The 15,090-nt window shown below is 42.8% G+C and overlaps 1 non-coding gene across 1 annotated transcript; it reads right to left on the bottom strand.

Annotated features, from left to right (window-relative positions):
* Nucleotides 1-4,169: 4,169 nt before the first annotated feature.
* On the bottom strand, nucleotides 4,170-4,331 carry LOC127237763 (U1 spliceosomal RNA). The gene has a single exon (XR_007835876.1). It is a non-coding gene; the product is annotated as a U1 spliceosomal RNA (small nuclear RNA).
* Between the last annotated feature and the right edge of the window lie 10,759 nt (nucleotides 4,332-15,090).

Genomic DNA, 15,090 nt, shown 5'->3' with positions numbered 1-15,090 from the left:
AGAGAACACATTGGACCATTTGAGATCCCCATCATGAGGTCATATGCTTTGTTGGGTTCACTATGCTTTTTTCAAGACAGGGTTTCCTCTGTATTTGCTTTAGAACCTGTCCTAGAACTAGCTCTATAGACCAGGCTGGCATAGAACTCACAGAGATCCACCTGCCTCTGCCTCCTGAGTGCTGGGTTTAAAGGTGTGCACCACCAAAGCCTGGCTCCCCCTATGCTATTTTTATGAGACTTTTATGAAAATAATGAGCATTTACAGTACAGGATCAATCTCTTTAAAAATATACTAAACATTGACCATGTTGTTTTGTAGATAAGAACTTTATTAAGAATATTGCATGTCATCACGAAGATTCATTCTTTAAGCAAGAGAAGTTGGGCACCTAATATGTATAAATCACTACTGGGAGAACTGGGAAGGAATGGTGAGTTGTGATGAAGCTTGTAGAATAGGGAGGGATATGTGTCTTGTCACAATTTTCCTCATTAAATTTTCCTGTCCATCTTACAAGAGTGATGATTTAGAAAAGTGATGGGGAATGTGGCCTAGTCCTTAGCCCTTAACAAAACCTCTTTTACCACCAAAACAAGCTCCAGTTCACTAACTAGCCTTGGGACTGGGCAGCTGCACAAGTATTTCCCTTACAGTATTCCTATAAAAGGAGTTCATCTGACCAACCTTAATATTGTATTCATTTTCTTCTCCCCTACTACCAATTAGGATAGTCAAGAGAAGAACTCTTGTCCATCTTATGTACACTTGCTGCTCAACTTCCTTTGCCATATCCTCCCAAAAAGACTAGAATATTTGAGCTGCAGGGTTGTATTAATTTGAAAGGGAGATTTGTTTCTTCTGATATCTATTCAGAAAGCCTGTCTTTTGGTTATTGCCCTTTTTTCCTGTTCTGTTCCCAGAAGAGATTCCGCATATTTAATTTTCTTCCCAGACCAAGCCATTTCAGTGTCTCTTGTCCTCTCTCTCTCTCTCTCTCTCTCTCTCTCTCTCTCTCTCTCTCTCTCTCTCTCTCTCTCTCTCGTGGGTTTTACATATTAATATTCTAATGTGGGAATGTGGCTCTTGCTGGATGCTTGCACAAACATTTGACCCTGGTCATCTGGGAATGTGGGAGACCGGTCACGATTCAAATAATGCTCTGATCACTGGACACTACTTATTAGCCACCATCACGTCTCAAAGGGTAGGGTGCTGGCAGGAGCAATTAGTTTCCTTCACCGTTGTCCGGTGAAAGTGACAACTGTCACTTCAGCACATGCAGAAATATTAACGTTATTTTCTTCAAAGCCCTAAGTCCATTGTTTTAAAAGGGGTTAATGTTCTCTAACTTTAAAAATAAAATGAAATAACCTTTTAAAAGATGAATGACCATAAACAAAGATGTTTTCCGAACCTTAATTGACAATTCCCCTTTTCCTCCCCTCTTTGTCATAAGTTTCAATGAAATTGTGATCAGTTTTTATACTACCCTCTAACATCTGAGCCAACAAATCAAGCCAATACTTGACCTTATAGAGCTACAAGAGACATGTCAGACTCAAAAAACAAAAATCCAATAGATTCAGCTCTGCTTCTTGAATATGGTTAAGAAATTATCTGTTCCTCAAGCAGGAAGACTATTATTATATAATAATGAGAGCTCTGATATTAAAGAAGTTGGTTGGAGAACAATGAAGAACTTTATTAGAATGTCTGATCATGTATCCTATTATTCCTTTTCATGTAAAATGTTGTCATCAGACACTGAAGAATTGTGGGGACAAAGTGCAGAAGGCAGCTACTTTTTTTTGTTTGTTTGTTTTTGTTTTTTTTCAAAGAGGACGCTCTGGTACACCAAAAAGCAAAATCACTAATGGACTTTAATGCCTGAATATAATTTAATAAAGTTTTGCTGATGTCATTCCTTGACACCTTTTCCCCAGTGAAGGCTGAGGTGGACATGGGGTTTGAATATATTGATGTATTTAAAGAAACAATTAAACCCAAACTCCATCTATCACCGACTGATTCATTTTTCCACACCACCAGCAATGTCAGCCTCACACTGTCTCTGTGTGACAAAGAAAATGTTTGCATGGCTTATGGGTCCTCATATAGATTGGCTTTATTCCAACCAACTCAATTTCCCAACGGACTTCTAGAGGGGCTTGGATTGGAAATGTGTCCTTCAAATAAGGCTTGTGTGATGACTGCTTGGTCCGCTGGTGGTAAGGGTTTTGAAAGGAGATTTCACCATGAGGGTGTAGAGACATATTCACCTTCCCCCACCCCTGCGCCTTTAGTGTTGCACGTGTGGTCACAGGTGCAGACCTGACCCGTGACAAGGATTATGTTTGGGGCTTGGAGCTCTCCCTGGCTTCCTGCTTGGGTCTCGGAGGGCATCTGTGTGGCAGGGTCAGCATCCTTGGAACGGGAACCCATGGCAGTCATCTGTTTCCTGTGTAAGTGCGTTCTCCCAGAATAAACTTCACTTCACCTGTACCGAGTCTAGTGAATCTTGACTCTCACGTCTATACGAGGGTGCTAAGTGCATCCAGGTGTGAATACTCTGATGAGTGTAGACTGAGGTGGGGCCTGTTTTGAGAGAATAGGATCTTGTCATTGACCTGCATGTCTTTCTGTTTCCTACACACCAGGATTGAGTGAACACTTGAGGCCAGAAGCAACGAGGGACTGAGACCTCCGAAAACCAGAGCAGATGAACCTTTCCTCCACAGCTATGACACAACAGCCAATGAGAAGTCTCCCTAGGGTGCCACGCCCTAAGTCTTGTCATTCCTTCTCCCAACTCTGCTGCCATCCCTACCTTTCTCCTCTGGCTGGAGAATCTGGCTGGAGAATCTGCCTGTCCTCATCCGTCCTTGTTTCCGCATCTAGGTCCAGACCACATGGCTTCTTTTCCCATGGAGTCCAGAATCTCACTGTCTTGTCTAGTCTCATGTTCAGTGGCTGGCGCTCCCTGTCCAGTTCCGCAAAGAGATTTCCCCTTAGACTCTCAAACTTACAAACATCTGTCACGCACATTGGTACTACATAAAGTTAATGGTGTATAAATGCAGCTAGTGATTGAGCGATCCCAGGTAAAAACGATGAGAGGAAGGGCTAAATAACTGTATTGGCAGAACGGAAGTGGTACTGTGGACCAGGCTAGAGCAAAACATAAAAGTATGTTTGAAAAACATATGCAAGTATATACACTCTGTTACTCATTAGAATATTTAATGATAGATACAAATCCGCTGGAAAGCCTTTAGAAGCATGTAAATGAATGGAGCATAGTTGGCTTCTATGTCCCTGTGACATGCTACTTACAAGTCTCACCAACAGAGACCCCTTTCTCCAATTCACTGTGCACAGTGCCTGCCACGGATTGGTTATGCGCCAAGGCTTTGTTGACAGAATTCCCTAACTGACTTTACAGAATTTAGGGCATTATGTATTGACACTGAATCACTGCTGGATTTATTTATGTTTAACTTAGTTTTCATGTGAAGACACTTTTGTTTTAGTATTTTTAAAGTTTGACAACTATGAATTACAGAGACCACAGTTTCAAGTTCTCAACCTAATAATCTGAGTGCTCAAATTATCTTTATATTTGTTAAGTTGGGGGAGATGTGTAGGTGCATCAGAGGGTGTGTGTGTATGTGTGTGTGTGTGTGTGTGTGTGTGTGTGTGTGTGTGTGTATGCGTGCGCGCCTGTGCCTGCCCTTACGGACATGTGAGTGTGCGGAGACTAGGGATCAAAGTTGAAGTGTTCCTCTGTCAACTCTCCAGTTTACCTTTGAGTTCTTGTTTCTACTAGGTGGGCTGGCTAGCATGATTCCGGGATCCACATATCTGATCCCCACCAACAATCCAGCCTTGACACAGGTGCTGCCAGGCAAAACATAGTCTTCATGGGTACACAGCAAGGGCTTTACTCACTGAGAGGTTTCCAGCCCAGGGCTTACAGTTCTGTTTAAGAAAAAAAAAAAAACCTGACTACAAAAAATAGTTTATCACGGGGCTGGTGAGGCGGCTTACTGGGTGCGGGGTGTGTGCAAGCGCGAGGGGGCATTCAAAGCCTTCGCACCCACACAAATCCCAAGTGGGCGTGGTTGTACAAGGAGGGTTTTGTTTGTTGTTTGTTTGTTGTTTTTTAAGCAGGGGGAGCGTGAGCGCACGTCCCCCACTACCACAAATTATGCAGACGAGTTCCCTGCATTGGGGGAACCCTCAGGGGTCTGCACATCTGGAGTGCAATGGAGAAGCCTCGCCCTGGGAAAACCACCTTCGTGATCATGGTCAGGACGTAACAGGAGTTCTTAACTGGTCTAATAAAAAACCTGGAGTCAGACACAGAGGAAAATGCTGAGAGACCAGAGAGAAGAAGCACACCGCCACGCCTTACCTGCTTAGTGCCTCGGCCGACAAGAGCGCCTGCTCATGCCCTGTTTCCGCCCCGGCTACCTCACTTCCTGTCTGTCTGTACAGACCTCCAGACCTCTATGGTCAGCTAGCCGCGAGCTCCATTCTCTGACCCTCGGACAGGCTTTATTTGTTCGAGCAAGATATCATCACACACATAGTGACCTGCCTGTAAGCCTAGACGTGCGAAGCCCGGAGCAAACTAGATAATTAAACCGGCCAAACTGGTGATCCTTGGATTCAAGTGAAAAACCCAGCCTCGCTATGTAAAACGGAGGGCTTCGGAGAAAACTCCCAATGTCAATACCCTGCTACCACACAGAGGCACACCGCGTGTACACCCGCCATACACGCACATGCCATAAAGGTTATTAGATAGCCTCTGTCAATAGCCTGGATTCATAACTATTACTTCTGACAGAGCTGCTTACCTATAAGAATAGAAGGCAGATGCAAAATTAAAATGTGTTTGCCGCGGAAAGACCAAATAAATAAGTGGTGTGAGCCAGGCCTAAGGACAGGGCTAGTATCTGACAGATAGCAATTTGCACTGCAATTGTTGTCAAAGCCACCAATCATCCCCTGGGGTACGGAGGTGGCATCCAAGAGCCCGGCAGAGAGCAAAGGAATACTGATGCTGGTGCAGGGGTGAGCAGGTGGGGGATGCTGCATCCGACGCTGCCACTAACCCCTGAAGCACAAGGGAAAAGCCACAGTCAACAGGACTCACAGTACCAGAGCCAGAACAAGAGAAACTGGGCTTCGAGCTGCTGGCACTGAAGTTCTTGTCCTCCTTGCCGGGCTTGCTCCCAGGACAGATGGGAACATTATCCTTGAGGGAATGAGGCAATGCATACAGAGAGATGGGGGACAAGTGACTCCAGTAGCTAAGGATTTTAGCGTTGGAAAAGGAAGACAAGCGGGCCATTGCAAAGCACAAAGTTTGCATAGGCTAGCACAAATTCACTGAAGGTGTGTACATCTTAGCTGGGCTTGGTAACACAGGCCTGGAATCTTAGCTACTTAGCAGACAGAGGCAGGAAGCTGCATATTCATGAACTACTTGTGGTACAGAATGAAATGAGAGCCAGCTCCCTCAGACCAGCCGGCCTCACGATAAAAAGGAGGGGATCAATAAAGATTGGTCATAGAATACTCACCCAACATGAATCAGGCCCTACATTCAATGCCTAGCACTAAACAAAAGGTCACCTCCAGATTCAGAATGCATGCACTCAAAGTTTATGAGTGGAAGCATCATATCTGGGTTTTTTTGTTTTGTTTTGTTTTTTTGCCATATCCAATGCTTACCACAGTGTAGGATATGAGAAAAACATTAAATATCTGTACTTTTTAAAAGCAAAAACAACTAGTAATAATTACTGGCTGATTCAAAATATGTTTTTTTTTTCCTTCTCGGAATTTGTAGTTGTTTTTCTGAAGCCCAAATTTATGAGTCCTCAGAAAGTTTATTTTAATTTCTAATTATTCAAGAGGCACAGGTTTAGGCTTTTCTTTCTTTCTTTCTTTTTTAAGATAATTTTTGATCACTTTTCCTGAGCCTTCAACTGTAATTTAACATTAGGAAAAAAAAAAAAAAAAACCCAAACACTAACCTATTCCATTCTACATAAAGCTGTTAGTGAGATCTAACATAAGACTAGTCAAACCACATGTACATGTGTGTGTACGTGTGTGTGGTGTATATGTGTGTGTGTGTATGTGTGCATGCATGTATGTGTGTGTGTGTGTGTGGTGTGTATGTGTGTGAATGTGTATGTGCATGCATGTGTGTGTGTGGGGGGGTGCATGTGTGTGTAAATGAAATCCCACAGAGCATCATGAAGACCAACAAGGAAAATTACAACAATGTAAATGAATCTGGTATCTACTCATTATAGGGTATGGTGTAGAAAACATTCCATGAAGTTGTTTATACTTTATTATTTCTGCTTCACTCCACTCTGGACTCTATGAGAGAAAGGCCTGCATCTGCCTTCTTCAAGGATGGAGCTCCTATGCTTACCAGAGTCAAGGACCTACCTTCATGTATATTTGTCTCTGAATGAATGAATGAATGAATGAATGAGTGAATGAATGAATGAATGGATGATCAACACATACTGTCACTGAACCTGCTTGTGTCTAGCCTGCATTCCAGCCTCCCTCCTGGGCTCTCTGACTTCAGAAGGCACACGTCTCAGGATGGTCGGCCTATAACCAGTTAATGATGGCCCTGACCCCACCTCGACAGTGTGCTTAAATGCCTTTGAATAACACTGTTCTTGCTGTCTGGGTTTCTAAAACTAATTTAAACATTGTAAGAAATCCTTGGGGCTAAAGAGATGGATCAGAAGTTGAGGTGGTGCCTGTTCTTCCAGAGGATCTGGGTTCGATTCCTAGCACACACACGGAGGCTCACAACCATCTGCTTTCCAGTTCCAGAGCATCCAGTGCCCTTCCCTGCCTCTGTGAGCACCACATATGGACATACATGCAGCCAAAACAACACAAGATAAAAACCAAGTTAATTTTTAGAAATTAAAAAAGAGATCATTAAAATAGAAATGCATGGTGTGTTCTACTAATTAAAGATACTTTGAAAATGAATCAATTTTCAAAACTCAGAAAGAAGAAAAGAATATTTTGGCAAATGAGTTAGATGTTGTCGTGAATAATGACTTTACATAGCATTTGGTCAATTGAATCCACTCGATATTTTTCAGTCTCTAACATTTTATTAATTATGCAAACATCATGAACACTCTGAGACAATAGCATGATTTAATTAATGCATGTTGGTATCCTATCGTAAATAAGGAAAACATCCAGCTATGAAGACTGTCCCAGAATTAAAAAAAAATGTTTTCCCCAGCTGCAGTGCCCACTAAGGATCAAATTATTTAGTTGTATTATCTTACAATAAATACACAGATCTTGGTCATTCTTGAAATATTCAGCCTGCCTGAATAAACCTGTCACTTTGGATAATATGATTAATATTTCAACAGCAACAATCATCTCTAGTTAGCAATGCTTTATAAAAATCTCTCAAGTCGATAATGTCACAGGACAGCTTTTTTCCTAAATACATCCCAATTGAATTTAAAGAATAATCATAAGTACTTAAGATAAACTTGAAACAAAATAAAAACTACAGGCAACGATGAGAAATACAAATGACTTCCCCTAAATGGACATACACTTATGTGCAATATGCAGAAAATTTCCAACATGAAAGCCAGTTGCACCATGCTAGATCACATTTAAAATATCATTTCATCTCTGATATATTCTTCTCTTATAACCTTGTTAAAATGCTCTCACTTGCAAAACTCTGATAGTATATTAAAGAATGTGATTTTGTAATAGCATTTCTGTCCACGCACTCTCTATGATGGAAGGTGGATTATTCTAAATATAATGGCCATTTGGAAGCAGATTCATTCTTCATCTCCCTGTGACTCACTTCCACGTCATAGCAGGCATGGTGCATTTTCTTTTTCCTTCTCATTTGAGATGGCTGTCAATAGCTCCAGGGGCAGAGAGCAAAGAAGCCAATATTCTCTATAAAGGTCATTCTTAGTCATAGATTGGGATATGGACATTGAGGTTTTAGAGGCATAATTTAAGAGGTATCAAGACAGGTTTCTATTCCCCACCCAAAAATGTCTTCTTGTTAATCCAAAATTTACTCCACAGGCTATGTTCTCTTATTTCACTTAATAATGGGACAAAGGGCAAGTTTTCAAAAGGCTAGATGCTTGGTCTTAAGTTTACAGCAGTACTTAATATCAAGGGATTCCAGGTAGATATTGAATTGGAAAGCCAGCGATGAGAGTGAGCAAAGTACAAAGGTCCAAGTCTCTGTGTAGATGAAGTTGTTGGGAAGATTTTGCACATCCAAGCCTCGCACATGTCAAGTAGATCTGACCTCAAGAAACTTAGTCTCTGTGGCTCCTCACATAAACATTGGAAAAATAAGGGAACCTAACTTAACATGGTTTTAACTTTTGCTTAGGCAGAGGGATTAAATGAGTTCAATGAGCCAGCCCCCTATGAAGTGCTTAACTAAGAGCTGGAACTGTAGAGGCCATCCCAATGTTAGTCATCAAAACTAGCCCCACTTCTCAGAGTAAAGCAGAAAATCCGCATGACAGATTCTCCGTGTGCACATAGCTGTGTGCCTGTGAAATGAAGTTAATGAGACTAAAATCCATTCAAGATTGCATCCTTTCCTGAGACTCTCTGGGCCTATGACAGTTAGTCACTCAATACACTAGTCCTCCACAGTGCCATCCGGAGGTTATTCTAGAGAGGACGAGCACATCATTTTTTGTGTTTCTGGGTAAAGGTATGGAAGGTTTTACTCTCCAGGGTAATTCATTTCAATTGAAGTTACATCTCTGACCGCCCAGGATAGCTTATCAGAAAAGGTATGTTTTGACTTGAATTCAGTAATGTGATCCTTAGTGAACCCACAGGAATCAAGCTTTTGATTAAATAAAGTCATAATTTTGGTTAAGGTATGCGAGGATCGACCCACAAACAATGTCTGTACAGGACCCTGAGAGAAGACAAACACAGTCTGCTCTTAATGTTGTCTGCCCATGTGAAACTGATAGGGCAGATAGCTTGTCACAAGGGGACTAGGGAGATACTAACACGAGGCAAACCATGATGTCTGCTAGGTGAGGAATTAGCCTGAAGGAATTGTGGCAAATGTCCAAATAGTGAGAACTGGGAAGCCAGCCAAGTCCACGGAGGAAGCACCGTCCTTCCCATAGCTGAGAAACGTAAAGAAGGTGCTGGAAAATAGAATGAAAATAACTATGCGAGCTCTTCATAACCATGGCTTCTCTGGAAAGCCTTCCTCCCTGGGAATACTGTGCCGAGTCAGGGGAAAAAAAAATAGCTCAGTAGAAAGATTTTTAAAGTGAAATAAGAATATTAACACACAGCTCAGAAAAATCAGATATGAATGGAAAGAGCCAATCAAGCCAGGTTGTCTTCCGCTGGCCTCTGTGTCCTCTAACTCAATACACACTTCCATTTTTACCCAGCACACGGAAATCACTTCACTGCTGCAACCTTAAGAAGTATGCAGTCCAAACTCAAGAGTCTTTCTTTCCATTCCTCAGCTCCAATTCCAAGCCTGCCCCCCCCCCCAAAATTAGTAATCACGGCTCTACAGAATAACCAAAGAAAGAATAAGAGAAAAATCTTAGGTATGGAGAATGAAAATTTACATAGAACCTTTTCATTATCTTTAATTTAAATGATGTATAACAGATTGTGATCTCCCCCTCACTCAGCTACAAATAAATTTATTCATATCACCCAGACAGTTGTGGTGAGCCCTGATATACTGGATATCCTTGGGTATGGCCCTACTGAGTGTCCAATTTCATATTCCAACATTTCAGATTTCCTATTGCCCTCACCACGGAGTCCTAGCTCAGCTCTCCTTATCCCAGCGATGTGCTTATCTAAAATGAAAGGGCAGCATCCTTCAAATCAGGAGAGATGTTACACAGCTCTTTTCCCCAAATCAAAACAGCCCCTCCAGAAGCAAGGTGAGAGGATCATTAGGGCTGAAAGTAAACTTGGAAGGCTCAGCCAGGTGGTGGACCATGCCTTTAATCCCAGCACGTGAGAGAGAGGTGAAAGCATCAGGTTTGGAGGCCTAAAGAGTCAAGGTTATCACCTGTCAGCTCAGCTGGTTACAAAAGAGCCTGTTGCATCGAGGCAGGATGGTGCATGCCTTTAATCATGGCACTCCACAGCAGAGGCAGGTACATGTCTGTGAGTTCCAGGATAGCCAACTTTACACAGTAAGCCTTTGTCTTGGGGGGGGGATCATAATAGCTTATTTTTCATATGAGTTCATTTCAAGTCAGATCGGTACAAATCACTAATCTAGATCTACTTTTGTTTTCAAATGGAAGAATTCCATTTTGTAGACAAACAAAAAAAAATGTGCAGATAAGTTGATAAAAGAAAATCTTTAGACTCTTGAAAGAAGTTGCTTTGCTGTTCCTAATGTTCCTAACCTAGTAAGGGCTAGGAACAGTTTTGGTACTGCAGGCCTACGCACCTGTGGCTGAGACAGTCCAGTGTTAGCTTTCTGTGTGAGTGGTCAAGATCATGTACAAGGCTGAGATGGAGCTCGGTGTAAAGTGCTTGTCCAGCGTGTGCAAAGGCTGGGTCAGCCCCCAGTACTCAGGAAACAACCAGCCAAAATAGTATTTACAAAGATCTGGATGCACTCACAGAGAGACAGACACACACACTCACACAGTCAGATAGCTCACACAGATACACACATTCACACACATACTCACACTCATACACACACTTATATACATACACACTTAAGTTATGTACATACATATACCCAGACATTCACATACCCACACACTCATGATATATGTGAACACTATTAATTTTTCAAAAGGCGTAATAAAACATTATTTAAAAAACTATGTGCAGTTATGTGGTGTGTAAAATACCATTAAAACGATGCATGTAAAGGAATGCATGTATAATATACATTCAATAAGTGGGTATTTATATACAATGTATGTGCAATGTATATACATATACAAAACACTCCAGGCAGCAAAACTTTCCCGGTGTATCTCCATGGGACTGAAACATGTATGCAAACATCACTTCAAGTTTCTTTGACTTTCTATAGCAGGAGAGTTTTATAACCCAAGTTGAGACATCTGTCCTGCAGAATGACAGTTCCATGGATTTCTGCCTGGCTTCTCGCCTCCAGCTTGGATTTAAGAAACGTATCTTGATGATTCATACATAGAGCAGAATGTAGCCTTGACAGATGCCTATAAATAATGGAAAGACAGACCTTTCACACAAGCAAGCCTCATGAGAAATCTCCCCGAAAAACTGGAGAAACGTGGCCTATTCTGGCATGAGTATTAAGTCTCTAAGAAGAAATAAACACATTTGCAACTTTCACTTTCTAATACAACCACACAGAGCTCCGTTCTCCCCCACAGCTCCCCTTTTGACATTTAATGGTGTCCGGGATAAGATTTCTCCCAACAGTGCTTTTTGGAAACATGCTAAGACAGCCTTTTCTTAGTTAAAGGGATCAGCCTTTGTACAACTGTTTTCTGCAGTTTGGTCATACTGCCTAGGTGGGGCTGCCCATGCTTCATCAGATGACCCAGGGATGGTACCAAAGTGTCCCTTTCCCGTGCTTTAGGTCTGGGATGAGACTGTATCCCTAGCAAGTTCCCACAGGATGCTGGTCTTCTTGGCCTGCAGAGCAGGGACTATGTATGTACCAAAGCGCTAGGCTTCAGTAGCCATAGTTACCAATTTCCATTCTCTAACCCACAGGCATTCAACAAGCACAAATGGAACTTGGGCTGTGAGTCCACCATTCTGACTTTGAATTTTTTTCTCCCTCCTCCTCTCCCTCCTTCATAAGTTGTCTCTCCAGATATAGGCAAGGAGAGCTTTAAACTTGCTGTGTATCCCAGGCTAACCTCGAACTTGTAACCTTACTGCCTCAGCTTCCAGGGTGCTGAGATTACAGATGCTTGTTAACCCCTGTGTCCAGCTTCCAAGGAGGTTTACAGCACCTTTCTTTTTCCTTGTATTTCACTGATGCCATTTGGCTACGGAGAATAGTTAGGAAATGCTTTTGTGAGAAATCTGAGTTTGGAATAGTCATTAGACCGGAGCATCCCGATGCCTGAAGTTATGTTTTTCCTCTGTACCATCTATCTAAACACCAATGGAAACAAACCTCAAAAAGCATTACTACAAGGGATGCCCCCACCTCCTTCCCTAAACAGTATGAAGACTCAGCCAGGCAGGTCAGTGGTAAGAGTCTGTCAGATGTTCCTTTTCACCACACCGGGATGCTGAGTTTTCAAGGTAACAAAGCCCCTCAGAAAGACAATGATGGGGTTTGGAACTAAACAGATGTGGGTTAAGGGACAATAAACTCCACTTGCCTGTGTGACCTGGGAGAGCTGTGCGAACTTTCCTTCTGTGCTCTTATGTGTAAATATAGATACGTGTGCTAGCTCTCCGTCACGAGAAAATAAACTTAAAAGAGAACGTGTTCCTCAGAAAGGGTAAGGCTTCCCGTAGGGAGTCAATAAAGCCTAGCACATCATGTTAAGGCAGGACCAGGCCACTCCCCGCTGTATCAAGGCTGCTGAGCAAGGTATCCCTCCATAGGGAATGGACTCCAAAACGCCAGTTCGTGCCCTAGGGACAGATCCTGGTCCAATTGCTAGTGGCCCCACAGACTGCTCAAGCCATACAACTGCCAGCCACACTCAGAGGGCCTAGTTCTGTCCTCTGCATGTGCCCCAGCTGTCAGTGCAGGATGGGGGGGGGGGAGAGGGAGGAGGGGAGGGAGCGGGATCTGTGGTTGGTATGTAAAAAAAAAAACTTAAAGAAAACTTTAAAAAGCAGACATGCTTGTTTTGGTTTATTGTTGCAGAGATTTCATTCCTTGGTCAATCAATGCTGTTGCTCTGGGCGCAGCTCATACATAAATCCTTATCACATACAACCTCAGGAAGTCCCAATATCCCCTTCAAAAACGAGACTCCCACGAAGCCCTTCCTACCGAACATCCACCTTCTCCCGATGGTGTTATGGGCTGGGGACAAAGCAACCCTGTGTGGTTATAAGAGGCATTAATGCCAAAACTATAGCAATGAGTTGATAATCCTCTGGGTTTTTTTTAAAAGATATTTATTGAGAAACTACAATGTGCTGGGCATTGTTCTAACATAAGACAAGTCAATGAACAAGGAAAATAGTTTACTTTCTGGGTGGACGGTACAGTGGGTAGAAAGAACCCAAGTAGATGCTCATACACATGCCTGACCTCCCAAACAAGAAGCTTTATTGAGCATCTTTTTACTCTTTGCTGTTTTCCAGAGAGTACTGCATGCCAAGAATGGCCTGAAGCTCTTGACATGTGTCTAAACTTACTCAATACTCACAGCCACCCAAAAGGCATGTCCAACAAGGATGAAAACATTCCTGGTCAGAGGAAAACACCAGAGAAATCCTCCCAGGCACAGAAAGGATGGATAGCAGAGTGAGTGCTGTTCTAATTCGAAGCTTGACTGTGGGTACCCTCAACAATTCCTCCGAGCCATGAAAGCCCAACCACTTGAAAGAAATCATAAGTTTCATCTGAAACACAGAAGAGATCGGCAAGCTGGCAATTGGGTGGGTTGGTGCTGCCCTCTGGTGGAAACCCAAAGAAGGACAAGATGAGAAAGAGACCATTAAGGTACAACAGGAAAGGGAAAAGGCAAGTTCACTCACATTCTCCGCTCTTCAAAAGTGTGAATACTTAGGAAAAGGACGGGAAAGTCTAGGAACAGCATTACAGAATATAAAGTGTGTTTCCAAGTACCTCCCACGACACAGATCCCTCACGTTCGGCCATGATCATCCATAACAATCCATAACATGGATTGTTAAAAAGGGATGTGGTGCTCTCTTCATTACCCTTCTGGAGCTCTCAAGACTGATGAGTTCCTGGGACGATGCCCTCATAGAACTTACTGGCATTCTGCACGCCTTACCGCCAGCTCCCCCGGGAAGAACCTGTGTGGATACAGTACCAACTCTTCATTCACCAGGATACATTAGTTTCCCACTGATGGATTAAACTGACATGGGGCACGGGGTTCCACATGAAAGAAGTTTCCAGCAAATGAACAAGGTAGAAAGGGCCATAGAGTCCTCTTCCCTTTGCCCTTCCATCTCAGCACAGCCAACACCCCCACTTCCTGTGAGCCCGCAGACTCCCAGAAAGACTGTTGCTATGCCTTGCAGTGGTAAAACACTGTTACCCTCAAATTCCCTCTTAGGGTGAAAAAAAGTCCCTCGTCTTTTCCCAACTGCATCTCTCCAAAACATAGGGATGGCATAGACATGGCTTGTGCATCTGTGACCCGAGAATCTGCTCCTGGAGAGAAAGGACATATTCCCTTCCATCTTGGGTCTAGAACATCAGTTCTCCAGTGATCTGATTCCAGAGTGCACACTCATGTGTCCTCCTACAGTCTCCGCTACTCACTTAAGTAGCTTCCAGTTCGCCCTCTAGAGCAAGGGAGTCAGTCATCAATACAACCCAAACATTTCTACTCGGAAAGATTTAGCGAGTGTGGCAGCACACCCGAGGCATCTATTATTAATTGTTAGGCGGTCTTAGAGTTGAGTTCACCGATGGAACTCAGACATGGGCTCTGCATTTGACATTACCCAGCTAGCTCACACTGTATACAGAAGGTGCTCAATAGGCGTCCTAACTACGGGCAAATGAGTAACTTTAACTGTCTACATTATTAATTAGCACTACATTTACAGGTTCATTAGCTCCGTACTATAACGAAATCTTCACCTGGCACTAACTCTTGCCATACTACTGAGGACAAGAGTTTGCAGTAGTAGAGTAATGTGCATGATAGAAAATTTAACACAAGATTATTTTGGCTACAAAACCATGTCCAAGGTTAAACAGTGAGAAAGTCAAAAGCTGAAGCTACAGATATCTGATGAGAAGATCTCAGAGGCCGTTTCTGTTACAGGAGCTTTAGGAAAACGAGTTCACTGCGAGCTGGGTTAGTGGTCAGAGTGCAT

This window comes from Phodopus roborovskii, unplaced genomic scaffold (assembly GCF_943737965.1).
Source record: "Phodopus roborovskii unplaced genomic scaffold, PHOROB, whole genome shotgun sequence".
Lineage (NCBI taxonomy): Eukaryota > Metazoa > Chordata > Mammalia > Rodentia > Cricetidae > Phodopus > Phodopus roborovskii.
Note: the sequence above shows the minus strand (reverse complement) of the source record. Positions and strands in the feature narration are given on the sequence as shown.